The sequence below is a fragment of the Cyprinus carpio genome, chromosome B10 (genome assembly GCF_018340385.1).
Source record: "Cyprinus carpio isolate SPL01 chromosome B10, ASM1834038v1, whole genome shotgun sequence".
NCBI lineage: Eukaryota > Metazoa > Chordata > Actinopteri > Cypriniformes > Cyprinidae > Cyprinus > Cyprinus carpio.
The window spans coordinates 17770125-17795703 of NC_056606.1; the positions used below are offsets into that span (position 1 = coordinate 17770125).

Here is a 25579-nt window from a genome sequence, read left to right on the forward strand (position 1 = left end):
TTTTGGGGAGGGGGGGTTAATACTTTGATTTAGCAAGGATGCTTTAAATTGATCAAAAGCAATGATAAAGACATTTATAATGTTAAAAACATTTCTGTTCTATTTCAGATAAATGCTGTTCTTCTGAACTTTCTATTCAACAAAGAAACCTGAAAAAATTCTCTTACTCTTTTTGAGCAGCAAATCAGAACGTTAGAATGATTTCTGGAGGAAAATGATTTCACTGAGTAATGAGGCTTAAAATTCAGCTTTCAAATCAATCAAAAAATTACATTTTAAAATATATTCAAATAGAAAAAAGTTATTTTAAATAGTACAAATATTTAAAAATGTTACTGTTTTTGCCATACTTTGGATCAAATAAATGCAGGCATGGTGAACAGAAGAGACTTTTGACTTGTAGTGTGAATTAAACAAACTCTATCTTAGGGCTGGGCTATAAACAATATTTTGTTGAATTTAAGTCGATAATGGTGATAAACTCCGGACATTTTTATTCAATATGGACTAACAAACAGCCTATCACAGCAGAAATAAACGGGCCTACAGCCAGTCAGTGCATGTTACTAATAAATCTGCCTGTTCTATGTCTCTCTGTGTGAATGAGTGGCACAGTTTCATCTGATACACAAACTCATGGCGCTCACGCTGTTTCAAGCGTCTGCTCTCTTAATATATTGGGGGCACGAACGCATGAACTTTAACTCAAGAGCTGTTCTGAGAGTTAAAGCTAAATTATTCAATATTTTCATTTTAATTAAAATAAAAATTCTGACAAATATATTTCTTAAAATTAAACTACCCCCCCCCCCCAAAAAAAAAAAATAAATATATTTTTTAAATATTGTGCAACCAAAATATTTTTTCATTCATGTTTTAATACAGTTCAGTTGTACAGCATCTTATAAAATCTCTCTCTCTCTCTCTCATATATATATATATATATATATATATATATATATATATATATATATATATATATATATATGCTATGTTTTGTTATAAATATCATATTGTGATTACATTTTAAAAGATAATTAAGTTGTTAATGTTTACTTAGACAAGTTGTGATGATAAACTTGTATTAAATAATAAAATACAGAATTTAAAAAAATCTTAGGGAAAAAATGGATTTCACAGAGTGCTAAATTAAAAGGAAGCTACTCTTCAAAGTTAAATTGTGAACAGACTGGTCATTTTTTTATTCATACATGTGAAAAGCATTTTCTTCTCTATTTAATGGTAAATGAATATCATGCTAAATATCGATATTATGCCATATTTTTTGGCCATATCACCCAGCAGTCTCTATCTTAGGTATACATACTGTAAAACTTGCAGGAGTTCAAGCTCTCCAACAGGTAACACACCAGCACATCTTTTACATCTCAAACTAGTTTCATTTTGAACTTCCGGACAGTCTCCGTTGATTGAGAGGTTTTCTGTTGTTTTCCAGACAGCGCTTGATAGCCGAGGGCAGAGGGGCAGGACTCACGTCATCCATCATTTCCACGGCATCTCGCCTTCTTAGGGACATCTGTGCAATCAGTGGACCATCAGCCCCCGAGTCAGGCACGGCTGCCTCTGTCCAATCCCACAAATGGTCATCAGGACAGAACAACAGCACTGACAACCTCAGCGGACAAAACAGGAAACAAGAAATGGGGATTTTTCTTACTTCTTATTGTCATTTTATTTATGCCACTGTCTCAAGCAGCAGGGCTTGTCTCGTTCCCATCAATCTGATGGTTTTATTTTCAAAAGAGATCATCTTTTGGAACCCAATTTGTCAGGGGTGAACTACATTCCTCTGTTGCTCTCAAAGCTTCTGACAGAAACATTTATGCCAGCTTAGACTTCACCTGGGTGAATTAAGCTAACATGAAGTAAAAATTGCATGGGGAGCCGAATAAATTCAGAAATGTATCCAAATTTTCAAAAAAAGAAAGTAATCAGAGTTGCAATATAAAGGGGAACCTCATAGACTTAGGATCAAAATCTCAGAGATTTACATTCTATTTGATTCAGATTCACACCCTCTTGATTAAATTAACTATAGATTTTGATTCATTTCCAATTTATTTCGACATATTTCATGTATAATGTCAATTTTGCTTTCATATGAAAGAAATTCTCAGCTAATTCTGCAAATTATACAAGCAAACTTGTAACTGGGTACATAAATGTTAACTATAAACGTTAACAGGGCTCAAACTTCACAGTTCTATAGTTATTTATTTAGCAGATATAATAACCACAAACTGCTCGTTGAATAAGCTGAAGTAAACTTCAAAGGGAAAAATGTAGGAAAGTATTTTAGAATGATTCATTAAAAGAACCTGTTTCTTGAGAGTCATTTGTTCATGAATCAGAATCAACTGACTGTGCTGTATGCCTTTTATTTGCCAAAAAGAACCAAGAATAATTTGTTTTTGAATCAGATTATAGCAACTGTGCTGTAGTTTTGTCACCACTCAGAACACCTTAGCAAATTCACCCTATACTAGTTTTCCATGGGCAAACACACTTTATATTTTTCAGATTTTTTTTTTTTAAATATTAAAAAATACTTTACATTTCTCTATTTATGTTTCTACCAATGATATAATCCCATTCTTTATAGGGTTTGTTGTTGTTAGTGCTTGCTGTGATCGTGACTGAATGTTAATTGGAATGTTTTCCAAAAAGATGTGAAATCTGAAAATGGCATAGCAAGGTCAGCGCATTTGTAAAATAACAAGATGTTTGCACAGCAGCTGTTCTGTGTGCGAGAAAACAGCGACAAAACAACCTCCCACCTCTAATGAAAAGATCTGTCCACCTGAACACTCTCATGCTCTCAGCAGCACGTCCTGATTTCACTGTCCTTTCCACAAAAACCCTGCAGTCGCTTGGCTGTTTTTAGACAGAGACTCAGTGAACAGGATGTTAATGCATCATCAGAGATCTGACGGGGGCGCTGCCATCAGGGGGAGGAGGTGGAGAAACAGGGAGAGGGGCTGAACAGAAAGCCCTGCATTATTTATCCAAAGTTAAAATTAATAAGGTCAGATTCATCATTGTCTCCTTCTTCTGCTGCTTGAATTTTTAATGTTATTCATTGGCTGAAAAGAGCATTCACCAACCCTGTGTTAGATTATCCATCAGGAGTTGATCCCTCACAGAGCTGCAGGTCTGAAGAGGATTATGGGTAACTTATCCCGAGTTCATGCCAAAAACTCTCCCGCACAGAGCATCAGAGAAAAATGTAACCTTCAGTGCTGTTTACTCGCTTAACTCTGCAACCAGGTGCCTGTTTTTCAGTTCATCCATCCATTCATTCATCTATGGAAGTGCCTTGTACATTCTTGTGAAAGCTGAGATTGAATTACAAATTGCACATTTCCCAACATGCACCAATTAAAACCACATATTAAAATGGAAGTTTAAAAGGAGTTACAGTATTTCCATGTTACAGATGGGATTAAAAATGTACACTACTTTTTGTCTAAATAAATTGCCTAAAATCAATATTTTAAATACTGTGAATATAAGCATCACAACATTATAATGAACAGTCTGAAAAATGTATATTACCTGTAGGATTTGCTAGAGTTTATTTTTAACAGTGTTACTAAATTGTGTTATTCAAGATTAACTTTAACTTTGTAGTTGTTAGATTTGGAGATATGGGGAGATGAGTTGAACATTAAACTACATTTAATAATTTTTGAATTTTTAAAGTAATATATGCATCCCTGGGCCAATTTTTGACATTGATATTGGCATACTGTACATCATACTTCAGAAGTAATGTACTTTACTATTGCTGGCATGCTACATATTTGTACATGCATATGGTTTAGATTCAGACATAATAAAGGAGTGAGAGAGGAGTAGGAGTTGTGATCTTTACTCCTCTATGCCTGGCTGGTGGCAGCAGGTGTGCTTCTGTCTTGAGCTTATGGCATCAATTTAAATGACAGATAATTACTTTTGTGACAACGTGCCAATGAGATTAGGCCCAGGCAAACAACATAACAGCAATTTGCTCTGCTCTGGAGAGCAATAACACCAATCATAATTAAGAACTATGGCCAAAATAGCAAGCTGCTGCATATCATTGAATACAATTACGTTTTGCCAAAAAAAAAAGAAAGAAAGGGAAAGAGAGAGTGAGAGAGAGAGGGAGGATGAGAAAAAGGCCAGTCTGCTGTGAGACGCCTCTCCTGGGTCTTTTTTCAGAATGACATAAAATGATTAATTAACTCATTAATCCTCCTATTTTTCTTAAATAGATGTTGTCAAAATACCTGTCAGCCTAATTTCGGAAAGCCACAGTCAGGAAGCTAGAAAGAGTTTTGCCGCATTGTCCGTTTAGCTTTTCATGTCAAATCCAATCAAAGTCTCAATAAAGACTCGCTCCTGTTTGCGGTAACGTTTGGCCATCAAAACATTGAATCTTACAGCATTTTCTTGTTAGTGTCATCTAAACCCAATGAAGCATCTAAATTCGCCCACTTTAAAGTTTGTGGATATTATAATATTTGTTCTGGAGGGCTGCTGGAAGTGGAAGTGTATTTATCTGTCAATCTTTTATTTCGTCTTAAAAGACAATGACACCAAAAGCATTTAACCTCCATAGTGCAATATATTTCTGAGTGACAGAATGTAGGGTGGGATCTGATTGTATTGTGACATGTTAGGCTATGATATTATTGAAAAGAAAACTTGTTTCAGAGGCAGAGAAAGCCACTGCATTCTGATAAATTGTACCCAATAAACATGCACTAATAATGCATAATATAATCAGGGAAATTAAATGGGTCAATTTCACATAATCTTTAAGCAGAGATAAAATCATCAACTCCAGCATGAAGGTGAATGAAACTGGCATGATTTTAGCAGTGATAGAGGAGCAGTATGGTTCTACCTGTGAGACAATCTGGGAAAAGTGTACTTAATGGTGACAAATGACCCCTGTAATACACTGGTCAGCAGACGGCCAAAAAGCTGCTCTTCAGCGATCAGCCCACCATCAGGAACAAAAGCATCTCCAGCAGAGCACAAAGGATTCATCTCCAGCATTGATTATGTTAAAAGCATACACTTTCAGCTCTGATCAAGGAGACACAGTGGGGCCAGCGGGCTCTCATATACAGCCCACTTGTGTCATCTCACCAGGAGTGTCTTCCATATGATTCATCATTAATATGATTTGCAGAAATGCTTAATCTGCCTTTAGGAATGAACAGGATGTTGCTGAGAGCTCAGGCTGCTAGAAGATCTGCCCTGCAGTGAAGTGAATCTTGGCTGCACCCGAAATTGTCCCCCAGGAGTGAAGCACCTAGCTAACGAGAGCTCAGTTTGAGCAGCCAAATCAGAAACATGCAGCCTCTCCTCTGAATCAGACCTAAAATATTGCCCAGGAGGCTTTGTCTGTGCGTGAAGGGGACATTTAGCTGCAAATGCTCATATTTGAAAAGGCTGTTTGCCTGTTCAATATAAAGAGGGAGAGAGAGAGGGAAGAGGCCTTGGGTTTGCCTGTCAGGCTGCATGAATATTGTATCTTCTGGCATTTGCCTTTTGGGGCCTTAAGAGGAATGAACGGATGAAAATGTCAGTCACTGTCTGCACAGTTTGAGATGTCACAGGGATTCTGATTTATTTATTCAGGTTTGTGGGGGGCAGGGAAGAATTACATGGTGAATATAATGGAAATATGTCTGGGTCACATTTCGAGATGTCACCCCCCCCAAGGGATTATTATTGTTATATTAATGTTTGTGGGGTGAAGGTTTAAAAAAAAATATATATAAATCGAAATGTATGAATATATAAGTGAATTAGTTAAATACTTTTATGTTTTTAATTTATTACTTTATGTTTTTATTATTTTTATAATTTTAAGTATTTCAGTTATTTGATTTTTTGATATACTCTGTTATATACTATGTTTAGTTCTAAAAAAGGTATGCAGTTGAAGTCAGTTTTAAAGCACAAAAAAAAATATATATACACAATACATATTATATTTATACACATACACACACACACACAACATATATATTATATATATATATATATGTCCTATATATAAGTTATTTCACATAAAACATGTTACAGTACAGAAAAACAAAACTTTGAAAACATTACTTTCATTTTTATTCGTAGCATTTTACAAAGAAGTTTTTCTGCTCATCTTAGCCTGCATTTATTTGATAAGAAAATACATGAAAAAAAACAGTATATCTTGTGAGTGCGGTTTTTACAACTTAAAATAATAGTTTTTCTATTTTGAATTACTTTAAAAAAAATAATTACGACTTGAGTTGTTAAGATGATTTTTTTAGAATTATTTATTTGGTTTTGGGTGTTAAGATGTATTTTCTGTTAATTAAAAAAATCATATCATTTAAAAATCATTCCATATTCTGATTTATTAAATGAGTGTTCACCTGAAAAGGAAAGTTCTGCTGTCATTAATATATTTGATGAATAAAAGGACCTTTAAGAACTGCATTTATTCATCTTCAGAAAAAAAAATCTAATAATATATATTCTAATAAGCTATTTTCTTTACTATCCCATTTTATCAATTTAGCACATCCCTCCTGAATAAAAGTAAGGAGATTTTTGGTAAAAAAATCCATGTGAAAAAACAATTTCTGACCCAAATTTTGACCAGTAGTACAATATTGTTTTTACAAAAAAGAAAATATTTTAAAAACATACAATTTTCTTTTTTTTTTTTTTTAGCGGCATTTTGGAAAGTATCCTAAAAAAGTATCAAATGTTCTGAAAAAACATTTACAAAACTGTTTCCAACTTTGATAATGACATCATCATATTAGAATGATTTCTAAACATCATGTGATAATGATCTCTAAAAATTCAGCTTTGCATCTCTCCAAAAGGCTGCTAGGTTGACGTGGAGGAGACTAATTGTGTTTAATGAAGTTGTTATTTTTGTTTTCTTGGATTTGTAAAAGTTATATTGTAGCTTTGTTGTATTTTGGTTTATTATACCGATCTCCTTGCTTTTTCTGTATGTTGATCAAATAATTACATTGCTGTCTATGGGAGGGTCAGAGAGCTCTTTCAAATTCATTAAAAATATCTTAATTTGTGTTCCAAACTTTTGGTCTGTACGGGTTTATATACAACATGTATGTGTGTGTAATTAATATACAGAATTTTATATTTTATGGCGAACTATACCTATATACTGTGTTGTTACCTGAATGTACAGCTGTGTTTTTTTTTTTTTGATTTTAGTTTTAAATGTGACTTTGACTAGTTGTTGACAGTTCTTCGAAAGATTCAGGTCCCCAAAAATTAGAAAGTTTTAAGCATTTTGTGAATTTACCCTTTCCATCATGTCTGTATGCTTTGAAACCCCTCTTTTGAAGAGAATGCAGATGTGTACATTTTTCTTGTTTACACTCAAAGCTGGGACTTTGTTTATTTAGTACTGTCCTTCAGAACACACCTCTTTTCCCAATAGTAATTTCAGGTGATTTATTAAATTTATGTTCTTCAAGATTGGTTTTATGTTATTTTGTGCTTTTTTGTTACTCTTATTTTGCCCCTAATACTACTCCCTAAATGAACGTTCATCATTTACCACGCTTCCAAATCACAGAGCAATCGGTGGTGTATACTCTGTTGAGGCCTCGATGCTACGATAAGTGAAAAGCATCTGGAAATGGCCATTCAGTAATGTGGGCCAAAGCTTTTGCAGTCAAATCCCAGAGCATCATAAAAAGTGAACAAAGTACTTAGTAGCCTCCTTTGGATTTGTATACTCTGTTTTATGTTTTGTTATGTTCATACAATAAGCAGGCAGTTTAAAAATCCTTCAACTTCATGGGTTTATCAGCCTCAATTTAATTAGCAATTTACTAATATTTTTTATTCATGTTTTAATTTCCTTAATTTCTTGTGTTTATATTCATAATCTGTATCAAACATATGCACTCAAAGCGAGGAGACTTTATGTTCCTGTGGGATTTCTGGAGGGTTTTTGTCTATTTTTTTTCTTCTTACTTCACGACTGTCCTGTTTTCCCCTCTCCCGGTAAATGAACGTTCAGAAGCAAAGCTGAAAGAAATCACAGACCAATCAGCGGTCACATCAGCTGTGGCCTCGAGGTGAACGGCTCTGTGAAAAGCATCTGTTCCTTTGAGAGCAGCTTGTCATGGCCATTCAGTAATGTGGGCCATACGCTCTGCGGTCCAGCTCCCCGAGCGTCTCCCTGCACAACAAAACGCTCACAGCCCCCCCCAGCGGCCAGCGAGAGAATCGCGAGCCATTCTCTCCGATTCCCTCACTAGCTCCAGGCTGTTATTCAACACTGACATTTCTCAACCAATCAATACCTCATCATTGGCAGCAACCGGGCCTGATCAAACCCTCCAGAAATAGCTGGCGCTCAAAGTGCACAGATGTCACTCTGTTTGTGTGTGTGTGCATGCATCATCTCCTCCGATGCCATTATAGAAAGAGCTTTTACATGTCAAATTGTTTATTAATTCATTTCATTATCAAATTCACCATAGCTATCAGAGACATTTATATCTCGATAAGATCTCTTCATGCATGAGAATGGAGACGTTCTCGGTTCAGCAATGCAAATCAGTCGAGCGAAAAGCATTAACACCCACAAACGCAAAAGTGCACAAAAGCCTCAATATCAAACACTCAAATGTCACTCACAGTTCATAAGCTAATCAGCCCAGAACCCCGGGAGAAAAGGCGAGAAAAAGATGGTTAGATGTTGTTTCTTTTTTTTTATTTAAAGATATTTCTATTTGAGGGGGGGGGGTGGTGTGGTGGAGCTGAGGAGACTCCATAGTGAAAATGAGCAGGATATAAGCCGGTAGATAAAAGTCATTCAAATCCGTTTCCTCTCCAATAAACGCACACACACACATGCAGAGTTACAGTTACATCTCAAAGCTGTCCGTCAACCTGAGTGACAGGCGCTGCCTTATCAACAAGTCACAAAACACTTTTAAAGCCCGCCCCTCCCTCTCTGCACTCATTCCAAATATGCTGCTGTCTTATTGTTTTTAAAGAAGATAACATCAACGTATTTCCTCAACACATTACTTTGCTCTATGGGTTTTTCTGCCTATTAGTGAATACTTTGTTTTATAGTAATGGAAAAATACACATTTAGCCAGAAAATACACAGACTTGCAGAATACACACTCTAATCCAAATACACACAACTGAAGTGAAATGAAATTTACAGTGGCCCCAAAAAGTATTTGGACTTTTAAGCCACACTTAAAATGTATGAATTTCATTGCTTTAGATGGCAAAATATCAAACCCAGTTTCATTTGCATACAAATGATATTAGTTTCTCAAAACTAACTTCAGTTCTCTTAGCCATTTTTCCAAAAGACTTTTAACTGATATTTTGGTGATTTTTCACACAGCACAGGTGTAGTGACCTACAATTTGTATTTTTTTGTTTTTTTTTTGAAATAGATGTTGTAAAGAGTTTTCTTATGTATATTTTCATATTTTTTACATATTCTAAATACAAGGCAGACAACATAAACTCTTCATTCTAGCAGCGTCTCCAGGAGTGACAAAGAGCAGTGCATTTCAATCAATTAAATTCCTGTCCAAACTCAACTAGAATCATTTACGGCGCCATATCTGTTCCAGGAGCTGAGCGGAACACTTAATTACCTGTCTGGAAAAGTGTTTTTAAAATGTGATATTTTGGGTGGCTGTTGTTGTACTATGAGAAAGAGCTTTGTGTAGTTTTTAATATTGTTTTTTAGATTTTTATGCTTTCAAGAGTGTAATGTGGACAGAGGTAAATTTAGAAACCAGTTAGCTTATTAATATAACTGTAAATAGTAAATAATGCTAACTGAATTATTTTGTTTCATCCCTAGTGGAAAATCTAGTTTTAACCAGTAGGTTCTTAAATGCTTCCAAAGTCAAGTTTTCACATTGGATTCCATATGGATATTTTGGCTAGGGCTTGCAAAATCATTAACCCAACATCCCGGGGCTATTGTATATTTCATTTCAGTTAGGCTACCAAAATGTATCACTGCCCTGCCCGATGGCCTATCTTAAATAGTAACACACAATTCCTTGCTTGATTTGCTGGCTTGGGGTGAACTGGATCATAGTTGATCAATTGCATTTGCATGTTGCCAATTTCAACATTCAAGCATTTTAAACTACTGAAGTGCATGGAGAGGTTAAAGAGAATGCAATTCTGTGAGTTTTCTGTGCACACACACTCAAAGTGGCACAGAAAGCAGCGTTTCATACAGCAAGCGAACACAGAATTGATACCTCTTCCAAGTCTCCTTGTACGAACACATACATACAAAATGATCTCAAAATATCAATCTCAGCAATTATTCTTGTAAACACAAAGTTGGTTATGTCGCATTTGTATCATTATATTGGATCCATGCAATGGATCTTAAAGGGACAGCGGCCTGTAAATACCTGCTGCTGTCTGCCATTAATGGTAATCAAACAACAAACTAATTTTTAAAGATTAATCTACATTTAATTTATACAGTGAACACTATGCAGTGTTTTTTCTCTATCACATTTCTGTATCTGAAAACTAATTAATAACTGTTAGACCTTATTTATATTTGTAACTTTGTTCCATTTTATTAGGGCTGTGAATCTTTGGGTAGACAGCGATTCGATTCATGATTCGTAGGTTTTCGATTCTATTCAAGAATGATTTCACAATTAAATTCGATTTGATTCGATTAACGATTTGATTCTGCATGTTTCAAGATCGATGCTTTGCATCGTCAGGGTTTGTAATCGATGCATCGAGAAAATGAGTAAATCGTTACACCCCTATATTTTATTCATCCATGTTTGAAATTTGTTTATTTGTTCTTATTTTATTACAACAGTTCACTTGTCTTTAAAAAAGTTTGACCTCTAGTTGCTTTGATATCAAAGTAGTAGTATTCTTTAAATAGCAAGTGTCCTTTAAATAAAAAGGAACCATTTTTTATAAATCACCAAAGAACAAAAAAAAAAAAACTAAATGCTTGAAATTTATGTATCCAAATAATAGTTATGTATTTAATTAATGAATCAGTGACAGGCCAGTTACTTCATTAGCAATTCACAAATATATCCAGAGGAGATACATGGGATATATCTGTCAATTGTTCATTTTAAAATAAAATACACACGAGGAACTGAACATAAATATGAACAGAACCTCGGCATGTAATCCTCATATTTGGATACATGAACAAACTTCTAGAATTGAGTTTTTTTGCTCTTTGATGGATTCTATTATTGACTTGAAATCATGTTAAATGTGAATGGAACTTAGCGCAAGATCTTCCTTTTTGAAGTTCAGCTGATGTTCGGGCTGGTTAAATCCGTTGTGGGCTACCAAAATCTAAAGAATGCCTGTCCAAAGGGCTACCAGGGATTTTAACATTTTGCAAGCCTTGTATCATTTTAGTCTCAAACAGCATTTCCACAGATCACCTACAGTCACTGACTGTCTGATGTATACTGCACATAAAGCTGGTGAAATAAATAAATAAACAAAAAATAAAATAACCTGCAACACAGTGTTTGACCAAAGTACCAAAAGAGATCTCCCCTCAGACATTCCAAAACAGTGTTTGGCAAAACCAAAGAGCGCTCTCCCCTCAAAAATTCTAAACAGTGTTTGAATAGAGCATGACAGAAATTTAACAGCCCAGTCACTCAAAGTGACGGATAACGATTATTTGAAGCGCAACCTCTGTTAAAAAAAAAAAACTAAATGTAACCATGCACAGATCCTTAACCGCAAAGCTACCACATTTCCCATCCTGACCCAAAGTATCCTGGGTTAAACGCAGTCTAACTGGCTCTTTAAAAGGCTAGGTTGATAAAACACTATTTTTTAGTTGGCCCTTTCCAAACATTGACCCTGTGCCCTTTGTATTTTCAGCCACAAATCTAAACCACCAGGTGACAAGCAACCCACATTTAACTTTACACAAACCACACTGAGAAATACCGCTGCACCCATTTACACCTTGACTGGCGGGTCAGAAGGGTGATCCATCAGTGATTGCCACTCTCATTGACTGCCGACGGCTTTGGCTGTCTCTGGGATTACAGGTTATAGAGCCTCTGCCTTTCCTATTTCAGATCTAGCACCTCTCATTGCCATGTTCATAACCCATCTCCTTGCTAAAGCCATCTCTCATATCAGCCGGATTGCCTTCCAGTTGATTGTTTGTGAACAATCACTAGCTTCCATTATTATGGAGGTATTTCTGTGGGTCGCCCCGCTGAGACTAGGCATCCAGATGAGTGCTTCTGTGCCAAAACAGAACGACCTGTTATAAGAGGCAGAGGCAAGGTCATTGCTTTCAAATGACAACAAACCCGATCTCCAATAGCTCTTTTGTTAGCTGTGAAGCACAGAGGGAAATAGAGGGAAAATCTGTGGCTTTCCCTCCAGGCGACAGCAACAAAAAGAGCTCCCTTTATTTAACCCTTTGGCTTTGCAAGCATACTCTCGATGGCCTCTTTTAAAGATACAAGCTGGATGTTGACCCTGAAATATATAAGATCAATCTCAACACAAGAGGTGAGGTAACTTAGAATGAGAGCTTTGTCCATGCTAGGAATGAGTTCTCAAGGACCTTATGTTTCCAACCAACTAGTCTGAGATTTATGTGAATGATTAGTTGAACTTTAAATCCTGAAATGACTGGGTTAGGGTCATGCCTACAAGACACCAATTAGACTAATTTATATATAGATGCTAAATGCAGCCTTTCAATAGAGTAACTGACAGATATTCAGTAAGTAAAAAGGCTAAATATCAGTAGCCTTTTATTAAACAAAACTATGAAAAGGATGGAGGTGGATTATGGATTATTCATAATAACAGGAGCATTGCTCATAGCAGGCCTTGAAATATTATCAAAAGAAGTGTTATCTAAGGTGGTGAAATTGTTTCGAAAGCACTGTTGGCTGCAGGGGTGTTGATTTTAAAGGGGTTTTATCTTTTGTGGTGATTTTGTTTTATGATAGTTTCTACAATAAGGATGACCCAAAGACCAGTGAGAGTGCTTAGGGCCAGTTGAGATGGCGTTTGAAGGTTGTGATGGTTTTTGGACATTCACTGATCTTGTACACACGTCTTATGTATCAGTAAGAATGTGCTGATATCTACAAATGAATCAGTTTTACATCATATACAAAAAAGTGTTTATGACCTTATGAAGTTATATTATAGCTCTATAATTATTTTTTTTTCAGTAGTTATGTTTTAGTTTTTTAAAATGAATATTTAACTTATGAAGTTATATTATAGCTCTATAATTAAAAAATCATGAAAAATATTTATAATAAATACAAATTAATACAAAAATGAAACAATTTTGCTGGGACCTTTCTTTTTGAAAGGAAGTTCTCATTCACAAATCTACACACAATGAGCCTTTCATTTGAGTAATTTGCATTAAAAATGGACCATCTCAATAAGTCTTCTCCAGATTCATCAACACTTTGTGAACCTCAGATATGAGTGATGTAAATGTTATCAAAATGAAGTGTTATTAACATTCTGATGTTTTTCACACTATTTACAAATGGTCAAAGGTAGGTGTACATTTTTTTTTATAACTTAACATTTTGAAAAAATGAAGAGTTAGTAATCGGTCAGAACAGCTTAATGAATGATTTACACAAAATGAATTCTGCTTGTTTTATGAATGAGCCAATTTCCCGCAACGTGTTTGGTGTCTGTGGAGACTGCTGTTACAATATTTGATTTTGTTTTCCACTCAATCACTGTCCATTATTGTATTTTAATGAACTTCAGATTTATAGCACATAAAAACAAAAACTGTGGTTGTTGATTGCTTTTTGCTCAGATGGGCTCTTATTCCAATTAATTTGCAATTATTTGTTAATAATCAAAAGTCGGACTACACGTGGTACTACCAAAGAAGTGGCCCTCTTTAAAGCACAACCAGTCAAACACCCCGGCTCCACTCTAGACTATCTAAAGAGGAATCTCTGCAAAATCCAAGAGCTATTTTCCAATCTCCAAAGAAGTGTCAAAAACATTTCTACTGTGAAACAACAAGCTGGTGGAATTTTTCCAGTCTATATAACATGAAATAAAGTCAATCCATATAAAAACCCATGTTCATTTTCAGCATTTCGCACAATAGTGTGTGTAATGCATCAGGATGATTGAGGCTGTAATATCTGTAATAAATGCCACATCCAATCCGTGTTGACATGGTGCTGTCTTCATTAACGTACTTTGGCTCTCTGCACACTTCAACATTCAGAGTAATGAAATAATGGCTAATGTTAGTGTGAGCTGCTCTTTTTCACAGCTGTTCCTACCCATTAGGGAGAGAGAGAGACCACAGAGTGGTCATATCGAGATGAATGAGGCAGTTCATTGGAACATGCATCGACTCCGGCCCCACAATGCACTGCAGCATGCCCGTGTCACTGAACAAACACTCTAGTGCCTCTGTTCCCCTGCCCATGTCACAGGTAATCTTGTTCTGTCTTAGTCATACTGGCCTGAGCATTGAGAGGCTTCATCACTCTCGCCTGGACCAGAGAAAAGCAGACAGGAAAGGTCAGCGGAAAGGGCGTGTAGAAAGGAGGGATACTGTCAGTTCGTATCTGCAGTGAAGGACTAGAGGGGGAAAATACAAGGGAAAGATCAGGACAACTTTACCCACAGAGCAGACATCACAATCAGGAGGAAGGGAAGACCACTGCATAATACACCACAGCGATTTGTTAAACTACGGTAACACTTTACTATTTCCGTCAGGAGAGCGTTTGATGTTACACGCATCGTTGATGAGAGCACCTGTTCTATGAGCAGATGCTGAAATGTGTAACTGCTTATCAAAGTCTCTGGCTTCATGAAGACAGTAAAAACACATTCACTTAATGCCTCCAGAAATTGCTCACCTCAGTATTAAAGCCCATTCACCCTAAAACACAATACATTTTTACATTATTTTAAGACAAAGCAAAGAGAATTTAAGGAATAAATCTGATTGAATGTGTCAACATGGTTTCTAAATGTAAATGTTTTTTATTAGCAATGCCTCAAAGATTGAAAATGCAACAATAATTTGAAAATAAGCATCAGTAATTTTGTCTTGCTTTCCAGTGCAAATGTCTAAAAATTCTTAAATCCAGATACGTTATTAACAAAATTACATAAATCTTTTTTATGAGACAATGATCAAAATGAAGAGAGCTTACAATGAAAACAAGAACAAATTAGAACATAATTAAAAAGGGAAATAAATTTTCCTACCCCATTCACAGATATTTGTTCTTGTTTCAGGATTAGAAAAAAATAATAATAATTCAAGTAAAAGTATCATCATTTGTGATAATTTGATATTTGTATTGGAACATTTTATGCCATGACTATGAATTTAAGACTTTCTGCTCCAATGTAAAACTTTAAGGCCTTAATTTGTGCAAGGGCATAGTAAGACTTTTTAAGCCCGCAGAAACACTGTTCTATTCAGATTTTTTTTTGGAAGAATCTTTAAACAGCCATTTACATAAATTGATGTCAAAATAATATTTTTTGTATCCATTTTCTAATAAACAAATATTATTTTTTGTTAAATAAAAAAAGATATATTATCTGTCTTTCTTGGGGATTTTCTTGAGACTTTCTTGGAAGAACTGATGAATCTCATGATAAAGTACTATTTTTTTAATGCTCCTCATTTATAAATTGCTTCAGATAAAAGTGTTTGCTAAATAACTCAATGTAAATGCAAGTTTCTGTGGAGGAAAAGGTAAGTCATCAGTGAAAAATAACTTCACTTTCAGTCTGTTCCTCCCAAAACTATCGTATGACTTACCAAGAGACTATGATTATAGCGCATGATACTTTTATGGTGCTTTTTGGTGATTTTGTCCCTATTACAACATATGGGTTTGCAACAACATGAGCGTTAGTAAATGTAGACAAACTGGGCTAACTGTCCCTTTAAGATGTTAAATTCTAGTCATTTAGGTCATTTTTGCTTTTAACTAAGAGCATTTCACAGCAGGAGTTTGAGAGAATACGGGTCAGACATCTGGAGAATATTCATTCAGATGAGACGCTCTCTGTAAGAGACGCGGTGCAGCACATGTTCTTGACAGGTCTGAGATGTCGTACTTACGCAAGTAATGAAGGTTTGAGAGCAGACTATGAGCCGGCCCCATTCTTTCTGTCTCACCTCAATAACTTCTGGTCCCTTGTGCACTGTGACTAATAAACAGAGGCAAAAGCCATTGGAAAAAAGAAACTGGTCTCACATAACCTTCACATTCTCCTGAAATGAATCAGAGTGTTTTCTGGAGAGCTCAAACTATAACATGTTCCAAGGAAACTTAACACTTCAACCAAAACTGATATACTGAATATGACATAAATCTTTTAACCGACAGTCACATTGGCAGTAAACACATAGCTCCACCCACTGGAAACATGCAGTCATGACACTGAAAGCTGGACCAAATGAAACCTGATACCACTGGCGATCAGGACGGAAAGAGCTAAAAAAAAAAATAAAAAAATAAAACTATCATCAATGGTGTCAAACTTTCTGATTACGGCTTCATTTGGTCCAGCTTTTAGTGTCATGACTGCATGTTTCCAGTAGGAATATATATATAATCATCATTGTGTGTGTGTGCGTTTGTGTGTGTGTGTGTGTGTGTGTGTGTGTGTGTTTTTTTGTTTTTGTATATACACACAGTGTACTTTATTTTGCTTAAAAGCATCTGCTAAAAATCGGCTTCCTGAATGATTAGACCATAGCACAACAAACATAAATAATTCATTCTTACACTAAAATGGTCTGGAATGTAACCAGGATTTCAACGTAAACTTCTAAGCACCCGTCAGATTCTCTTGCATCACCCTCCAAAAATAGATCTGAGTCCATCTGTTCCCGCTTATTTCAGACTATTATATTTGATCTCTGAAAGAAGGTTCCAGCAGGGCATCTCAAATCTGCCGTCATCAGTGGGAACGCATTACAGTGGATACAGAAATAACACAGAGTGCAGGAGACATGCAGAGTAATTATGTCAGGGTGAGCTTTTAAAGAGTAGATTAACATCAAATTACACCTTGAAATAAACCTAGCGAGAAAATACTTGCTCATATTTCATAGATTTCAGCAAATCAGCAGGCACAACAACTGAAATGGCTCCAGATCATTTACAAATATAGCCTAGTGTTACCTTCACAAATTGCACAATGAAGGTGCTGGACTACTCAGAATTTCAGGGTCATCAGGATCACTGTCAGTCTGAAGCAAAAGCAGAATGATGCTGGAAGAAGAAGAAGAAGAGGAAAACTGTGTAATTATAATATAATTGCTGTTACAGTGCTTTATAATAGTTTTATCAAAAAGACATTATTAAGAAGCAGAATCAAAATGGAATGAACAAGAGCATAAATCTGTATATGAATAATAATAAAAACTATCTTTATGTATTTATTTTTACATACTTATTTTACTGGCGATATAACCATGATATAGAAGTATATGAGTACATTAAATATGGTACTTTAGGTTTATTATTATTATTATTATACGCCGGGCTGGAAATGCAACACTGTCATCTTTGGTCACCGTGATTTTGCCAAGAAAGACATGTTCCTGGATCAACATTTTCTGATTATCCTAGGTCAACCTTATTGCCCAAAAATATAGACTTAACCCAATCCCTACCCATAATTTATTCCTAACTCTGCTCATAAAACAAGAGAAGTTTTAAAAACACCTCACGTTACATACATGTAAAAAAAATAAAGCACATAAATCAGAACTGGATCCGGTGTCTAATTCTCTGATAGATATAAGTTCTGCATCTGAAAACTTATGCAGGTGACTTGCTGCTGTATCAGGCAATGACTTTGCAGGCAGCGTATTTGCAAGAAGGCACCTGATGAAACTGATTTTGGACAGGCTTCTGAGGTAGAGTAACGGTTTAATGATCTACAGCAAAATATAGAGAGCTTTTGTGATAACTAAGTGGATATTTCATTTACATTTATGCATTTAGCAGTCGCTTTTATCCAAAGCGACTTACAGTGCATTCAGGCTAAAAATATATATATTTTTTTTAACCTAACATGTGTTCCCTGGGAACCGAACCCACAACATTTTGCACTGCTAACGCAATGCTCTACCACTGAGGCACAGGAATATGAAATAACGCAATTAAAAGCACCTGCTGAGTCGTTTAGGCCACTGAAAACTGAAAAATACTGCCTTCGGAGGACGCATTCCAAGGTAAGACGACATCAAGTATTTCATTACTGCAATATTAATTTTGTCGCTAGAAATTACATAAAAAAGTAGAAAACGTTGATCAAATAAATACATTTACTCACAAACTGACCACCGACCACAACTTTCAGACGCCCGACTGATGAGAACTATGCATATACATTCATAAATCAGTCGATTTTGTATTTTTATTATGAGATATTTTATTCTAATGTGATCAGTGATTAAAGCACTGATGGACCAAAGAGCGCATTTCGACATTTGCAGTAAAAAACTTGAAATATAAATTCTCAGAAAATGCATTTGATACCAATATATTGAAACGCGTCTGTTTATATAGGCCTACTCTATTAATAAAGGAGTCCAGACATTGGAAAATATCAGTCCACATGTTTTTTATATTTAATATGAGGGAAATAGACATGCATGCATGCGTGACACAAAAAATCTTTAACTTTTAGGTAGCAAAATATTTTTTTGTAATTCTGTAAATTACACTACTGGTTATTACATTGTCTGCTATATATTTGCTTCTTATTTATTAAATATAAGGGCAATTGATTGATAAAACATTGATCAAAATTAAGATACAATTTATACAAAACACGAATATCTTTTAAAAAGAGTTTTCTATAAAAACAAAAACTTAATGAAGTCGTCAAAATCATGTTTTACCCAAAACAAGCGCCCGTTGCTAGGAGGGCTAAAGCGCCTCTGCCTTTCAGCCCTATGCCTCGCTTGAGTGGATGATACCCTGAAGGCGACTAGCAATGGTATACCTTTAGTGGTAGTATACCTTTAGTTAAGCTAATACCTGAAGAGTCTTCAGTAGCGCTAAGAGACAATGTTATCGGGAAGCGCGCAGCCCAGGTATGATGCGCTTCATGCGTAATGGAGATCCAAAGCTGCTCTTCTTTGGTCAGAACCTTGGAGAGCGATCGCGGATAGGTCTGTCCTATGCACCGAAACTTTTAACAATGCAACAAAATATTTAAAGAGCATCAAGCTATTAAAATCTATATTATGTATAATGCTACAGATAATATAACAGTAATAAATAGCCTGTTATATACTATAACAGGCTATTTATTAGGTTAAGCAGTGATTGGATAAAGGTTTTTTTTTTTTTTTTTTAATTTAACATTTTTAATTTAAGGCCCACCCACGATTGGTCTGGCCCATCCAAAACCGAATCCTGGCGCCCGTGCCTGGGCCACACTGAGCTGTGCGTAACGGCCACAGACGTGAAGTGAAGCGAGACAGAGGCTGTCCTGTACTGTCTGAAATGGTTAACTCTGTGGCGATGCATGTGCAAAAACAGATTTAACTAATCATAAAGTCAATCAGGATACATAACACAGCCTACTATAGGCCTACACTAACACCCCCCCCAACCCCCAAAGAATCCCGCCCCCCTCTCACAATATAGTTCCCACGCCCCTGTCAGCACCCTCTGCCGTTATGACAGATAAAGTTGTTAAAAGTTGATAAAAGAGTGATCCTATTTAGCTGTTCACTGTGTGAAATACAAGAATGAAAAATATTTTTGTTTTTGTAATTTATTATGACTAACGTTAAACGTGCAGAAACCGCTCAGCATCGAGAGTATTCTCGCATACATGTGACCAATTCCAGAATTTATCAGCGTTACAACAATGTAAACTGACCTTAAATAAAATTTTCAAAGTAGTACTTACTAATCTAAAACAGTTACAGTAATGTGTATTTCACTGTTCGTACCTTTTTAATCGTACAGCCGTGTTTTGTCATTCTGACGTTGAGCAGTTTTGTGACCTCACAGGACTTCATTTGGCGCTCTTTGCGCGAGCCACAAGAACTTTTTTCCTCACACGTTTGTCAAGGAGCCTGGGTAGTTATAACTAAACTGTCCCAGTGATATTTGGGGGGTTATTAACGTTACTATATTGTGTATTATATATTTTAAAGGAATGGGACAGCAAAAAATAAAACAATAAAAAAATAGCATTAGGTCCTTAGATTTACTCCCTCTTATGTTAATAGCTCCCCTCCAAAAAAAACGCTCAATCCTATTTACGCATGCGCAAGATTTTTTTGCCACGTAAAATATATGTGTGAAGCCATCGGTTTAAGGCAATTTATCTGCAAATCTTTGAACACAAATAGGCTCGTGGATGTCAAGAAATAAATGAAATATGGCATCAGGCTCCTCAATATGTCACCACGAGGTGGCGCTACCGTCATAGAAATCTTGCATATTGGTGCAGCAAGACAGGCGATAAATGCACTTCTTTTTTTCCATGATATTTAAATAATTTATTTTTCTCTAAAGGGTAAAGGCTGGTTCAGAGGATTCTTCTATAATAGTTTCCCTTAGGTGGCGCAGGAACCCGTTTGAATACATGAACATAAACATCTCTAATATACTCTCTCTGTAATGACCTTGTATAATTACTGACCTGCGAGACCACAAGGTAGAACATATAAACTCCAAGACTAGTATATATTTCATTTAATTTGACTGGAGTAGCCTAAAGAGGAAAAAAAAAGATGACAATAGGCAATTATCAATTCCATTGACAACAAATTATAAATTATTAACATTAATTAAAAAATAGCACAATGAAAACAAGATGTTAACACTAAGATTTAACAGCAGATCCAGACCCAAAGATGTAAGAGATAGCCTATGTATCCTGCTAGTGGGTGAAGATCAAGAAGACTATGAATAAATAGTGAAACAGGAATGAGTGGAACTAACAAAGCCACTTCACTTAAAATAATTTTTTCTCCTGATATAACACAGGCAATTTATATGTGCCAGGAGATTTTTATTTTATTTTTTTATTTATAATGTATTATTAATAAATAAAATATTTTCTCCTGGCCTGTTTAAAAATTGCATATAGTCAGAAAGTAAGCAACTATGCTGTTAAATTGAGAACCAAGGCATTGTGTTGTTTATAAGCAAGTTGCTACCAAACACAAATGTGTCAGCTTTACCACCTTGATGACAAACCTTGTAAACCACTTGTTCACGCTGTCAGCATGCTGTAGATATGTGTGAGCAATTGCTCCCTGAGGGCATTTCATATTGAATAACATGCACACGTTTTAAGAAGCAGGCCTAATGCGGCTGCAACGTATGATGGCTCCTTATATAGACATAGATAATGGTTAAATCTTCCTCTCTCAGCTGGATATTTTCCACACACTTTCCTGAGTCAGTCTATAATATAGATAATATGGTTCCTTTGCACATGACTCACAGGACTCTCACTTCAGCAGAGAGAGTGTGGAAATGCTAATGACTCTTTAAGTTGATGGAGGTTAAGCCTCGAAGAATGGCTATACACATTATCACTCTCTCTGCAGGACCTGCTAGCACGCGGCACCTCTACTTTTCCCCACACAGTAACACAATATGAATACAATATAAAATTGAGCTGCTATGAGTCTCTCAGGTTACTGAATGTCCTTTGTTTCCCACAATGTTTTTTGTATATCAGCAAAATTTCTTATTACCCATCTGTCTCGGCCCAACTGGAAGCAGTATGGAAATTAATTTTTACCGTTATAATAATTTATGTCTTATAATAAAGTGCCACCGTTTTCTGATCGGCGATCATGTTGAATTGTTCTACCGTGCAATATACCATGCAAAGCCAAGGTTAGTGGAACAGTCCCTCAGGAAATAAATATCTATAATGCTTTCTTCAGACCTCTAATAAGACGCGGGTAACAGCCGTTCATTACAGAGGCTCAGGCCAGAGATTTACAAATCTCAGGAAAGGGCTGTCAGGCAGGTTCCCCTTACCTTGAAAACGGTTATTTCTTTAAGGGCGTCACAGGACGAGCAGTAAAGTCTTTGATTTATTCTTGGCGGCTGATAATTGCTAGTGTCTTGTCATCTGTCAGAAGGGAGAAATTTGGACGGTCCGAGGTGCAGATTTCATGCTCTCTCTGAGAAGCCATAAATCTCTCAAGGGCCCCTTGTAAATCAGAGGGTGCTGAGAGGAAAGCTGATCTCTTCCTGAGCCTGATTATTCAATGAAATCGGACTGTAAAAATATTTATTTTGAATTTCCATGGTGCCAATTCATTGCTAATGCTTAGAAAATGACACCTCAAGCTTGAACAGAAATCACAAGCAATATAAAACTATGCTATCAATCAATGTCAGTCAGGCAGTCAGTATGGTGCAGTCGTGGCCTAATGGTTAGAGCTGGACTTGTAAACCAGAGGTCGCGAGTTCGAGTCTTGGTAGCAGATGGGATTGTAGATGGGTGGGTGGGGGGGTGGGGAATATACAGGGGTCTCTTCCACCTTCATTACCATCAATGCCATGACTGAGGTGCCCTTGAGCAAGGCACCAAACCCCCAACTGCTCCATGGGTGGAAAAGAGAGAGAGAGGGAAAAAATACTGCCCACTGCTCTGTGTGGGTGTGTATTTGTTCACTACTCACTGCTGTGTGCACTGTGATGAAATAAATGCAAAGCAAAAATTCTAACATTACTTTTTTTCATTAAAAAGTAAAAACACTTTTATTAAACACTACTATTATTCATATAAAATATTATTTATCGAATAATTATATTTAATACACGACAGCCATCATAAAAGTTGCTAATTCAGTTAAAAGCACAAAAGCAGCACCCTGCAGCTCACATCTCCGAAAATGTCAAAGCAAATCTTCAATAAGGTGTTAATTTTAATAACAAACCAAATATTTGAAGTCTTAACAACTAAATTCTCATCTAAAAAAAAAAGAGATAAAGACCTCTCAGCCAATCAGATTATATATACTTTTTTTTTTTTTGGATAGAACTTTAAAGTAACTATGTTTTTAAAATGTAATCATAATCGTATTGACATTTTATATGTTTGCTCTCATAATTCTAGAGCACAATTTCCTTTCAATTATTAAAAAACAAAATATGCCCACGCTGCATATGTTCAATACATAACTAGCTTCTTTTCTCCTGGTCAAAAAAAACAAACTCTCTCAAAGTAACAGTTCTCTCACTGTAACTGTTTTAGTGTATGGTGTCAATCAGCCTAGACAGCCTCCATATAAGAGGAGCAGAGGAAGAGGCCTGACCTCTCATTCTGTCTGTCCCTCTGCCATATACTGAACCAGCACAGAGGACAGACTGGATGCCCCAAAGTGATTCATTTATCAGTTATTATTATTGAGAGATTTTTAATCACAAGAGAAAGCACATTTTGAGACATTACACAACACAGACTGGGAGGATGACAGCTATCCTTGGTATGACAAACTGTCAGCGATGCTTTAGCACTGAACTATTGGCTTACAGCAGCCGTTGTTCTTCAGATTAGAGAGCATGATGAAGCAGGACATGATCAGGCTGCGGGCAGTGAAAGGACAAAGATCTATAGAGATACAGACCAGATTCCCTGTTGCACAACCTGAAACATGACCAACACGCAATCTGTCAAATACAAACCAAACAAAAGTATGCGTTCCCTCTGTCAGTGCTAAACACAGTGTGTAGGGTGTGCTGTTGAAGCCATGTTATAATTGTCAAATACCTGCTCTCTTTTTGCGGGCTTTGAAGTCCGAGTGTCTTTCTGTTCTTATCCTCAGGTGCTGTTCGGGTTTGATTTATAGTTTGTTACAAAGACACTCAAATTATATGGCCCAGAAGGCCCAGCACCAACACAGCGCTGAGATTGCATGCTGGAGATGATAATTGTATCTGTGGATAAATGTAAATAATGGATCGCAGCTAATGGATACTAGCTATTGGATAAATGCACAATTTGTCATGAGTATGAACAGACAAATTTAGATTGAACAACCTGTGTGATCAATCACAAGACCCAACAGGAATCTACTACGAGACACTGCCCTTGAAGACTAGCACAAGTTCAGCCATTATCACTGACACAAAGTGCTAAAATCATTCAGATTTTTTTTTAGCCCTTTTAAAATTAAGTGCCATAAAATAAAACCCTGTAAATTAACAAATGCAATATGCTTTACATATAAAACAATATATATATATATATATATATATATATATATATATATATATATATATATATATATATATATATATTTATATATATATATATATATAGAGTACAGGTCAAAAGTTTGGAAACATTACTATTTTTAATGTTTTTGAAAGAAGTCTCTTCTGCTCATCAAGCCTGCATTTATTTGATCAAAAATACAGAAAAAACAGTATTATTGTGAAATATTATTACAACTTAAAATAATAGTTTTCTATTTAAATAATTTATTCCTGTGATGCAAAGCTGAATTTTCAGCATCATTACTCCAGCCTTCAGTGTCACATGTAACATCCAATCTATCACATGATCATTTAGAAATCATTCTAATATTCTGATTTATTATGAGTGTTGGAAACAGTTCTGCTGTCTAATATATTTGATGAATAAAAGGTTAAAAAGAACTGCATTTATTCAAAATAAAAAAAAATTCTAATAATATATATTCTAATAATATCTTTTCTTTGCTATCACTTTTTTATCAATTTAACACATCCTTGCTGAATAAAAGTATTGATTTTATTTTAAAATAAAAGAAAGAAAGAAAAAAATACTGACCCATAAATTACTGACCAGTAGTGTATATTGTTATTACAAAATATTTATATTTTAAAAACATAGCTTCTTTTTTTTTTTTTTTTTTTTTTTACTTTGTATTCATCAAAGTATCCTAAAAAAGTATCACATGTTCTGAAAAAATATTAAGCAGCAGAACTGTTTCCAACTTTGCTAATGAATCATCATATTAGAATGATTTCTAAAGGATCATGTGATTATGATCCTAAAAATTCAGCTTTGCATCACAGAAATAAATGATCATTTAAAGTATAATAAATTTAAAAAACAATTATTTTAAATTGTAATAATATATCACAATATTACGTTTTTTTTTTTCTGTATTTTTGATCAAATAAATGCAGCCTTGATGAGCCGAAGAAACTTTTCAAAAAACATTAAAAATAGTAAAGTTTCCAAACTTTTGACCTGTACTGTATATATAATATGTATATATATATATATCTATATATATATATATATATATATATATATATATATATATATATATATATATATATATATATATATATATATATATATATATATATATATATATATATATATATATATATATATATATATACGTATATATATATATATACGTATACTATATATATATACGTATTATATATATATATATATAGATATATATATATATATATATATATATATATATAATATATAT

The 25579-nt window shown here is 35.1% G+C and overlaps 1 long non-coding RNA gene across 2 annotated transcripts; it reads right to left on the bottom strand.

The window, feature by feature from the left end:
* Positions 1 to 994: 994 nt before the first annotated feature.
* LOC122138742 lies at positions 995 to 23855 on the bottom strand. 2 transcript variants are annotated; one of them, XR_006155764.1, is made up of 3 exons: positions 23614 to 23855; positions 17259 to 17348; positions 995 to 1634 (listed from the first exon to the last, which is right to left on the bottom strand). It is a non-coding gene; the product is annotated as an uncharacterized LOC122138742 (long non-coding RNA). The 2 variants fall into 2 exon arrangements; XR_006155765.1 differs by lacking the exon at positions 23614 to 23855 and adding an exon at positions 20054 to 20178.
* Between the last annotated feature and the right edge of the window lie 1724 nt (positions 23856 to 25579).